General features: G+C 39.6%; 1 protein-coding gene and 1 non-coding gene across 3 annotated transcripts in view; both read right to left on the reverse strand.

Moving 5' to 3' along the window:
* The window catches only part of LOC106639464 (uncharacterized), a 378,265-nt gene that overhangs the window by 275,390 nt on the left and 90,809 nt on the right, over nucleotides 1–12,066 (reverse strand). The window lies entirely within an intron of this gene.
* Nucleotides 1,954–2,094, reverse strand: LOC111642986 (U4 spliceosomal RNA). Its single transcript, XR_002759626.1, has one exon. It is a non-coding gene; the product is annotated as a U4 spliceosomal RNA (small nuclear RNA).

Consider the following 12,066-nt stretch of genomic DNA (forward strand, 5'->3'; position numbering starts at 1 on the left):
TGAACTGTAACGGAGAAACACATATGGACCAAACTCATACCGTATACACATACATGCACGCGTCGATTGTTTGCTCTTTGAGCCGAGGCTGCTGTTGCGGGGAGGGTACAATCTTTCAGAGCGGTGCACCAGTTGGACGACGATTTTCACCAAAGCACATGTATATATACAGGGGAAAATCGTTACGTGTATATTATACGATGCCGATTTTCCCGCACTTGAGAAATTATCGTCGCGAATTAATTACGATTCAATAATGTATACCCCCGTGATTTAGATGGAAATTCGCAATTATCGCGGTGGATTTAATTTGCGCGTCGATTGGCATCCGCACTTGGGCAGAGCCCGGGGTGCCTTGCACGAGGAACTTTGCCAAGTACCTACACCGACTTCTCGAAACTACAGCTGTCCCGCGTTTAATCAAAAAATTCTGTCTGTGTACACGGCGCACGGGAGCAACGAACGCTTCTCACGACCCTCCCTTTTTCTCCACTGCGGAGGGAGCTCGAACTCTTGGTGCGGGCCGATAAAACGGGATGGAGGAAAAGAGAGGAGAAAACGCGGGCGGAGCTTCTTCGGTGCATGACACCCGATCGAGGCTGATTGAGTGCTCGGCACTTTACGGGAAGCCGCGAGAGTCTTATTAAGCCAGGGGGGAGGGATCCCTGTATACGATGTCCGTCTGCTGTTGCGTTTCTATAAATACATACTCGGATATGTATGTAGTATACAGACGAGGCAGCGAGTCAATGGAGGCGCCTTTGTATGCTTGTACGGTGTGGCGCTGCGGGAAACCGGGTAATTTGGAAATTTTTCATCGAGCGCCGACCGAGTGGATGATAATATGGGGTTTGGACGAGGCACACTTTTTTTCTTTTTCATCCTTTTGTACGGAGGGGAAAATTTATGTAGCGTAATGAATTTTTTTTTTTTTTTTTGGTGTATTTATTATCTTCGTCATGCCCGTACAAATTTATTTACTGAAAAATAATTGACATTTGAGTGGCTACGACTCGAATAAATAGCAGCAAAGGAATTTCCAAAGTGGATGTATGGTAAAAGTGACGTAAATAACTTGTGTTGCTTCTTCAACATATTTTGTCTGAGGGAAAACAACACCGATCGGAAGTGTTGTGCCTTTCCAACTTTTTACCATGACATTCTCGTTTAATATTACACGTCGACAACATTATTCTATACCGTCCAAGGAATGGGTGTGTGTGTTTTCGGGAACTATAATTTTGTAAGCAAAGTTATCTCATTTTCAAGTTAAGCAACGTTTTTCACAACAATATTTATTTGATTTTGGTATAACAATTACAAATCGAGCATAATACATGTACTTTTGGGCATGGGACGTGAAGACAATTTATTGCTTGCTCATTCATTAAATTCAATGGTTGATCTTCGAAGGTGCAGTGATATCGATAGCGAGATTTTCGAGCCCCCCTATAAAATAGGGTACACTGGGACACTTCTTGTATCAAAACGCAGCAGTTGTGCAGCGATCTTAATCGAATCATAATGATACTTGGATTTCGTTACTTTTATTTCGATAGTAAGAATAATCTTAAATACTTTCAGCTTAAAATTTTTCAGCTTATCGATGTCATAATGGCGTGTACAGAATTTCGAAAATGATACATTTATTGGACAAGTCGAAATGTTAAACGATAAATTGGTGTTTAGAAAAAAATTACTTGATATACCTTCTACGTATATGATTATCTAAACAACTATTAAAAAAAAATAAATATTGACCTACTGAGTTTAAACAGTTTTCTTTTTCTTGGCCTTTTTTTTGTCACGTGGCACTTACATTACCAACAACTTTCAAATTTAAGTTTCTATCTTCCGCATTTAAAAACACGCAAACGATACTCAAGTACAATGACCATTTTATTGTCAATATTTTACTATTGATTCACATTTATGTTTAAATTAAATTAGTAACCCTCGCAAGGGTTGTCAAAAATTGCCGTAGCCGATGGTTTTTCACATCGTCTTGGCGGGGTATTGGTTAAAGTTTTCAACTAGCAATAATCGCACCTCGGTAGAACCTCATTGGTTACGATATCGCCACTGCGCAAAGCTAACGATCAAGTTGTTTTACGTCCCCTATATAACCCAAACTCGACTATATTACTTGAGTGGCCAAGAGCCACCTAGTAGGTATAGCGTCAAGCTGATTTGGCTCCAAATTCAAACGACTCTCCTGACAATACCGAGGGATTTGGACGTGTTGTACCCAGTGAGAATTTTATAACTTTTGCTCCCAAATCTTTGAAGTATTTGAAATGAGATATATAAACGGTTTCACATCAAAAAATCTCAAGGTAAATCATAATAATCCTCCTCAGTTATTTAACAAAATAAGTAATAATTTTTTTTTGTTTTTCATCAAATTTCTCAATAAATAGACACTTGCGGTAATAATTTCACCACCAGCAGCTTTATGAGCTTTTATAAGTAGTGCAGGATAACGGAAAAAAAAAAAAAAAAATTAGTGAGGACCAAGTGGAAGACGTTCCCGGAGACTGTCCGGTGTTTTCTCGCATCTTCTGCTTTCGAACGAAAGATACCCGGACAGTCGGTTTTGTTCGTTGTCTCTTGCGGCTCTCGTTATATATGCAGGACGATGTTCCGGAAGATGTCGAACGTGCCGCGAAACCTTGAACAAGACGATTGTATCTTCCTCTCTGTTGTGCCCTCCCTTGGGAAAGAAATAAAAAAAAAAAAAAAAGGGAAAAGAAAAAATGCATCCGCTTTTGTGTGTTGTGCGATGCTCGTGTGCTTGGACGGAGTTGCGTCTCCGTCCTGATGTGAGCTACGCCTACTGTTGCGTTTAAACTGTAAGCTCATAGGTATTTGCTGGGGTCAATGCTTTCATGTACTCGATTAAAATAATACCACAGACCTTAGGTAGTGCACAGAAGCCGATGAAATTGACTTTGCTTAAGATTCGTGACAAAGTTAGTCAAGTGGATGCCAAAGGGCCATTATGAATAAAGTGAGACCAATATAGGACATTTGCAAAAGCATTACTCTCGTTATTTCAGCTCCATTGTGGACTCTATTAAAAGCCAATATGTGATGTGTGCGTGTGTGTGGGGACTTATACCATTGATCATACTTTTTTCTTATAAAGACAAACACTATACTAGTACTAACAACTAAAACCAACCAAGGAGCGAAAAAGTGCCCTTAACGGAACCGAGCGCTCCCTCGTACAGTAAATCTACAGAAAAGAGGAAGGAAAACAACTCTCGAGCGACACACCCAACACAAGTCGAAGCACCAGTATAGAGACACCACTTACTCCCAATGGTGTGCCATACGGGGGAGGAAAAAGTGCTCTGCTGACACACACTGCACGTATAGGCACGTACATGTTATATATACACGTACAGCGTGTACTTTCGCAAGCGTGGGACACAATGCGAACTTCGTATGTATGCTGCTGTTGTTGTAGCAGTTAACTACGACAAGAGAGGACCGATGCAGGACGAAGGAGAGAGGGAGGGAAGATAAAACGAGGAAGAAAACAAAAACAAAACAAAAAAAAGAAAAAAAAAATGAACGAGAATAAAAGATCGGCAGGCTTGTCTCTCTGCTCGAGGGTTTTCTATACAACTGTGTATACGTATATGCATACACAAAACCACCGCGGATGCAGGCAACTGGGTCGCGAGAGCACTGGGGCCTTCCAATTAAGAAAAACGGACTTTGCGCCCGCGCGCGCGTGCACCCGTGCCATGTGTGCGCGAGGGGCACACGAGCGAGATGCGAAAGCGAGATTAACGATTGGAAATCGTGCGTATGTACGTGGGTGTGTGTGTGTGTCCTGCGGGGGTTACAGCACTTATAAAATCATCATTTCAAGCAGATCATCATTACGAATCGAGGGGGGTGGGAATTACGTTGGTGTGTACAAGTGTTGTGATTTAAAATATAAATTACCATATATTTATACATATATAAAAGGGAATTTTATATATATGATTGAAATATAAGTATGTAATGCATTACTAAACACAAATTCCTATTGTGTTCGTTCTATTATGGTAAATCATTCATGTATACATCTTGGTAATCGCGCATAAATACATTTCACAAATCAACACATTCGATATGAAATCTATGCCATGGTCAATGATTTAATTTGTCAAAATTTAAAAATCCCCCTGTTTTTTGGCTCGCTCTGGTTACACAAATATTGTGTTTAATATGCAAGTAAAAAAGGGAGAGCTATTGTAATAACTGATGTACATCAAGAACTTAGAATTTTATTATTGAATTGACGAGTTTTACCCTTAAACCAATACTTGCAAATTGCGAAAATCATTCATCACTTGGAAGAAAGCGTTTGCTATACGGTGATTTAACAGAAAGGATTGAAACGGTAATAATTATGGAAATACATCTGTAGGGATCGAAATAAAAGTGCAATAAACATCTTATATTGTAATAAAATGGCTGTGAATTTCCGATTGAAAATAAAAAATAAAAGGAAATCGGTCATTTAACTGGTATTACCGATTTTCCCGACCTCTCTGCTACATGGATCCCGTTGTATACCTTTCACGCTGATAATTGAGCTAACAATCGTATTGCACCGACGACAGTACACAGAAGGCATTTGCAAGGAAGTTAGCTCATTAAAATAACGCCCAACGGCAGCAACTGATCTTTATTTTCTACAGAAATAGCTGCCGTTGTTGCTCCGGAATTAATAAAAACACGCACAGGCGCTTATTATCACAAGCGCTTCCGCATGCAAATATATATATATATATATATACTCCTTAAACCGTACGTATTTGCAGGCAAAAGTCCGCACCGTTTCTGCGTACACACATGCATAATATTTAATCATAGGAAATAAACTCCAAACAGGCGGCTTGAAATTAAAGAGTGCGCTTAGATAAAGCGAGTGAACAAGTGGTTGATTATCGCAAAGTGTTATTGATTCGAACGCGCACGTGGTTCTTTCTTTTCTTCTCATTGGGCGCGTGTTAATTCACGCTTCCTATATAAATATGTATACATAAATACATATATACATATACCCTTACGCATATATATACTGTGTGCTCCAAAGACGGAAGTGCCAGAGCCGCAAAGACATGTGGATAAATTAGCGATCTAATCTTTGATGTGCCGTACGTGTGTACACGCGAGGGCTATCTCTCGCGCGGGAACGAAAAATCGTGATATTCATCTCGAGTTGCTTTATATAATGGTATAATTAATGAATTTATATTACTTAGTCACGGTTTATTTTGTATCATGTTTTATTGCTTTGTTATTAACAACATTTAATTACATCAAATTCATTTTTGTGGGGTTAATTAAAAAAAACGACTCGGGTGTAATTATTTCGTAGGAAAATTTTCACGAGTCAAGTGTCATTATTACGACCTTTTACTCATTGGGTCTTTGGGTACTTTTGTTCGATGCGAAAATTGTCAATCGAAAAAAAAAGAGCAAGCGTATTACGGCAGGAGGAAAAGATTCACTTTCTATCGAGATCCCCTTTCTCACGGCTTCTCGATTAATTAATGACTTGATAATTGTGTAACTGTTGGTTAAAATAAAGCGTTTGACCATCGATTTTATTTAAAATCTAGTCAGAAATAACAAGCGATGGATAGCAAATTTATTGTTGTAATTCAAAAACTATATTACACATTATTTAGTTTAAAACTATACTTTTATTTCCTATTTGTGTTATTTTTATAAATTTATACTTCCACGCCTCTAATTTTTCTGACATTCATAGAGAGTTCACTAAACGTTATTTATGTGTTAAAGAAATAGCTGCGCCAAAAAAAATAAATTAAAAAAAAATTTTCTTAACCAACAAAACTGTATTACTTTTAACACAAATATAATCGATAAGAAAAAAGAATAGTTCAATGTAGATAAAAATCGGTTGAATGGACAATAATCATTTAATTGATCACCCACACATAATATAGAGGAATATTTTTAAGAAAGTCATAAGCTTTAATCATAAGCTAAATAACACACACTGTATCGGTATAAGAACTTTTTCCACGCGAAGAAGCAAAAAAGCTAATCCGGCAATTAACAACTAGTCATTATCTCATCACTTTCTAATCGATCAAAGCACACTTTTTTTCGTAAAAATACCAAGCCTGTTCATCCTTTATTTAATCAGCTGACAAATTCATAACTTATAAATTAAAGGCGTGTCGAAGCACAAGCTGCACAGCTTATGGCCCGATGGCAGATCGCGACTAGATTAGAGCCAGTGCCGCGCTTGTCATCCTCCAACGCCGCAAGTGAATGCGAATTACACACGTGCACCAGCTGACACCCTTGATTTTCCGGATTTGATTTTTTATACGGCTCGCAAAATGCGAAATAAATTACACATCACCCTCATGTCGTGATGCATGACTTTTAAATAATTTTTTTTTTTCATCCTACCTTTTGATTTTTTGGACTTTTGACGAGTACAAATTTTTTTTTTCAACCTATGTAAACATATACACAATTGCACAAAAGAAAACTTCAACTTCTCTGTACCTATAAAAAATTTTGACAAACGACGGGCGCTCAGTTGTTACAAGCTCTTATCTTCGTCCGTATCTTCACAGGCACAAGGTACATATATTTTGTTCAAATTACTTGCGAGACCTTGAAATCGAGAAGCCAATACCCACACTAATTATACATAGCCAAGGCAATGGACTTGGAGAAAGAGGATGATGTTTTTTGTTCGTCGCGCAAATTTTACGCTCCTCGCTTGGGTGACTATACTCCCTTGGGATATGGTGGCCGCTTACTTAACGAGAATAGCAACGGCGGCAGTGTTACGAGGGCGATCGTTGGTCGGTTAATAAATCAACAAAGTAACGAGACGACGCAGAAGACGAGACCGCGCTCACGACAATGGCTTCAGCTTTGCTGCTCAATTCTCGAGCCTCGTATTTTTTATGCTGCCTTGTATTATGTGCACGGCGTAAATTTTTCTCGTAAACACGTTTTCGCTTGCGAAATTTGACGAAAATTCTTGGGCTTACAACCAAACGGCAACAAAAGCATCCGCCGTTACCTCTAGTTCCAGGGATACATTCAACAAGTTTACTTGAGTCCCTTCAATAGATTTTCTTGGGTGAAAAACAAAGGCAAAGACAAGTTACGAAGCTTGAAAAAGAAGGAAAGAAAGACAAGTCTCACTTTGAAAACTACCTTTTTGGCGTTAAAGGACATTATACAACAAGCTATTTTTTGCTGTATATAAATATGTATTCTTTTAACTACTGAGATGAAGAAGATGAAAATTTGTAAATATTTCTTCGCCGTGTTACGTGGAATAGTTTCGATGCATATACAGTAAATATGAAGCAATAACGTGTACGGTGTGTCGGACGTGATAGACGAGGCCATCAATGTATCGGGTATGACATAAGAGAATTTACAGTTTGTGAAAATTAACATTTGCGTTTGCATATAAAAGGCAACTTATTCCGAATACATTATGTCCATAAAATTTGGCTTTTCATCCTAGAAGGCGTTATTTGATCTACGCCTACCCATGAGCTAATACATATACATTTACAATACTAATGATTTCAAAACGTTTTTCTCTGATATCAATGCGCGTATGGAATTTAAATTATACTTAGTGCCAACTTGTGAACAGTTCAATGAGTTAATAAATATTTACGTTGAACTACATATATTATTTTAAAAAAAAGTTAATAATATTACTAAACAAAAATAGTCCATAGCACACTGCACTTGTTATTACCTTAATCAACGCCTGTAGGAGCTATCGCTATAATTTGTGCATTAAAAGGCCATAATATGGTTTAATGAGAGGTATTAGCGTTCGAACGAGGGCAACCGCGTCGAAGGAAAAAGGAAAAAGTCCAAATTTCATCTAATAGATCAGCAGTGGCTATCATCGACCGTATACCACCACCGAGTGAGGCTGACAAGCCCATAATCTATCAAAACCAAGTGCCACTAAACGCTGAAAGACCTCCATCGAGCTATGTCGGACGGACGCTAGATAATTACCGCGCGCTAACCCACGAACACCGCGTTTATGTTCCACGTACTATATGTGTATTATATGTGCACCACCTTCCAACGACAACAACGAGGTATGGGGTTAAAAAAGAACTGAAAATTAGAGGCGTTTAATAAACCCGCGCGACAAGATCTCCCCTTATCATTAACGCCACACCGCTGTGCCGATCATTGCGAGATACGCCCTGTGGCAATTTCCGTACGCGCGCGCGCACTCGGGGCGTCATATATATCCAGCGGAGCTGTTTAAACGATCGACAGTGTGGAGATGTGGCGGTGGACATAAACGCGTGCCACTATGTGATGCTCGTTGGAGGTTTTTAACAAAAAAAAATTGCGTATCTCGAGGCTTTGAATACATTGTTCTTTAGCTGAAAATCGATGCAGAGGTGCTGTGTTTTTTCATAGCTAACTTAGGTCCAATCGGGGCATTCGATACACGCGATATCTCATCGACAACTCGACAACTCGTCACCTACACTTAAGGGTGGTAAAGTATAATTCGTCTAGTAAGTCCTGACGAATTCCCTAGTGGTCTTAAATCCAACCTTACGTTAAGTAAATTGGCTTATACTATTGTTTAGAAACTTATTAGGTTAATTATACTTTACTGCTTTCAAGTGAAGACGACGAGTTTTCGAGCAATCGATGAGGTATCGCGTGTATCTGATGCCTCGATTGAACTCCTGCAGACAAAATGGTACGATCATCACGATACATCGTAATACTCTTTCGGATTTATTTAAATTTCACGACAATCGCGGTAAACATCGGAAAGTTACGTCAGTGCGAGTGTTGATGTAAATAAAAAAAGGTTATTAATTGAAGCTCGTTGAAAAAAAAAAAAGAAACGTTTTCAGTGATCTGATACTACATTAAGTCAACGCTCTTAATCGCTGCAATAAAAACATCCACTCGAGCAATAAAATTCGTCGCAACAAGAAAGAAGCTCGTAATAGAAAGATCGGAAGATTTACATGTACGCGTTAAAAAAAAAAAAAAACCGTTATAATCCCCCGTTGGCACGCAACGAGCTTGGTTTCTCTGGCAAGTAAGGTCTTGACGCCTTTTCCACGTGCTCTGCGTCCGATCATCGCTAATAATGTAATTAGCTGGTGATTGCGTGTTTTTCGGTCTCGGAGATACCTGTTCGTGGGAAGGCAAGCGTTAGTTGATATTTTTTTTCCAATTTTATTCTTTCTAACTGTTTTTTTTTCTGATTGCGAAAGAGTCGTGAAATAGTACTTGAGCATTCTTTAAAGGAGAAGTTTTTTGTTTTGTACTTTTTCTTGTTATTTTTCAATACATGTATTATAAAGGATAGAAGTCTCGTCGTAGGTTGTAATAACAGAAAATGGTGATTGCATAATTTAATATGGTGATACACTGCCTACGCATTACACTTGCTAATGCGACTCCAAACGTCGGAATGACGACGAGTTGGGGTGTCAAAGAGAAAACCAAGTTCACTTCCATTTCCTGCAACTCATCGCGAGTAAAGCCTCCTTGCGAGTAAATAGCGGCGAATCATTACGCTCGAGCCAAGAGCTCTTGCCATCGTCATGGTATTCTATATGTACAAGCGAGTCGTCCTATCTGCGGTATAATACACTTTTGCATATGAAAGGATTTCGTTTTACAAAGTTGCATAACGGAGCTGTGCGAACGCGCTGAAAAAGAAAGAACGACTGGCGGCAGGTACTTAATGCCACAACCAGCAAACGTGTGTAATGTACTCGTATAAATGTCGTCGATTTCTAGAAACGCGGAAGTTTGCGGCAGAATTTTGCTTTACACGGTGTAATAATAAAGTGCGAGGCGATTTCATTTGTTGCTGCCACCCGGAGCTTTAATTTTCAATGATTTACGCGAGATAAAAGATGTATGTCTTCATTAAGATACTTGCATTTTACAACTCAATCTGCGAAGCAAAAAAATAAAAAGTAATGGGTAATGTAAGAGACACTGTCAAAAAAATAATGTAATATATTTGCAAGTGACTGATGTGTTGTATAGTTACTGTTTTTATACGAATATTCCTGCGGTTGGATCATAATACCTTAAGTTTTTGTAATTTTTATGTCAGAACGTTATTGGAATACCAAAAAAATCTAGCAGTTCCAAATAAAAAGTTGGCTAAAATATCTGTCCTCATTTTCGTGACTTTGATGAAAAAAACTGTTTGGTAATTAGAGGTATCAAAGATTTTGTGCATATTCTGCCCTGCGATAATTTACTTCTGATGGATTTAACGTCCGACACTTTTTTTTTTATTGGCGAATGAATAAAAAATAACCTTTGAAGGATATTTATTCCAACTTCCTCGATAGCGATATTGTAATCTTATGATAATTAGAGATTTTTAAAATTTTGAAGATATCACTTGATTCTACGCTTTCGGACCTAAATCACAACGATGGTGTTTATGCGTTTCTTTTTTAAACGAAAATATAAATAAATGAATCGGCAAAAATTAGGATTCATGCATCATAATAATAATATGAATTGCACAGAAAACAATGCATGTGGTATGATAATGAAACATAAAAGTTGTCACAAGTTCCGCCTATCCGAAGAAAAAAAAAGGAAAGACGAAGAAGAGCCCCATCAGAAAGTGTGTATACCGCATCAGGAGGGAAAAAGCGTGCACGGCAAACGTATACACACCACTCGCCGGGGTTCCCGGAGACAATTTGGCAGATATGGGCCAATTGCTTTACTTATCCACGTCCTCACGTTGCGAAAGACTTGATGTTGGAAAGCGGAGCATCCACTCTTTTCTTCCTCACTCCCGTGGTGCGCGCCGTCACAGGAGAGTTTCTACATATATACACCACACGGCGTGCGAGCAAACTTGTCTCGTTAGCGCGAACTTGTAGGTGGTCGTGGCACGCTTGTATTTATACAGTATATGTGAGTACAAGTCCAAGGAGGAGTAGGTGGACGTGGCTCGCGAGACTGAGTGATACGGTCGGGAAAGCGATTGGTACACATTGACGGCCGATTGCTCCACGTGGTTTTCTAAAAGAGGGAAACTACCCAACTTTCGCAATAAGCAGTGGTTTTCGTGTCGAAACTCCATGGACCATAAACAATCCCAAATCGTGCAAATGAACAATTATTTTTCATTCCTTCGACGCACGCTTTACGTAAGGATCAACACCACATGAATCAAAGAAACTCGGCATGTGCCTGCTCTTATCACCTTTGGCAATACACGCGAGGCGAGTCCCACGCGCGCGAGATAACGCGAATCATCAAAAACTTCCCCGAGCGGAAAAAAAGCCGAGAGGCCTCTTTCACTTGGCTCGCGAGCGAGTGATCGACGCGGCGAGAGATCGCGCCACGGTGTATACGCTCTCCCGAGGCGCGTTTCTCCGGTTTTTCGCGCGCCTCCTCCATCCGGTAAGGAGCCGCTCGGAGTTACCACATTTATTATAATGCCTAGCACCCAACGACCGGGTAACGACGACCGACAGCCTGTCGCTATGAAAGCCACGCTGCTGAGTTTTTTCTTTTTTCTTTTTGCAATAGACAACGCGGGGTATGTGGCACGCGCAAGGGATTAGCAATCGTTGAAGCTTATCTATCAGGCACGAGCTGGGGGACACGTGTGTTTATGCGTCTAAGAAGGAATCGGAAACTCCGTTGGGGGGACGTGGTTTGTGCCGGAAATAATGGAAAGAATAATAGGGGTACGGGAACTTGCGAGAAAGTCGAGGAGGATTTGTCGGACGAGAATAAGTTTGTCCGTCGTGGAAAGCGCCGGTTTGGCGGGTCAATTGAGCCAAGATTCGCCGATACGTCGTTGCCAGCGATATATTGATCCAGAGTTGCTTGGTCGATGCTGTTTACTGAGGAGCTACGAACTCGTTGTTTTCAGTCACCAAGTGTGCTAGAGGTCACTCTTATCTCTCGTGCGGATTGATGAACAAAAATGTTGGTTGGGACTTTTGGTGGGATGAAAAAGCTATGATTCAAAACGATATACGCTTGATA

Source organism: Copidosoma floridanum, unplaced genomic scaffold (genome assembly GCF_036245765.1).
Source record: "Copidosoma floridanum isolate Cflo_tuat_1 unplaced genomic scaffold, Cflo_Japanese_pri ptg000006l, whole genome shotgun sequence".
Taxonomy (NCBI): Eukaryota; Metazoa; Arthropoda; class Insecta; order Hymenoptera; family Encyrtidae; genus Copidosoma; species Copidosoma floridanum.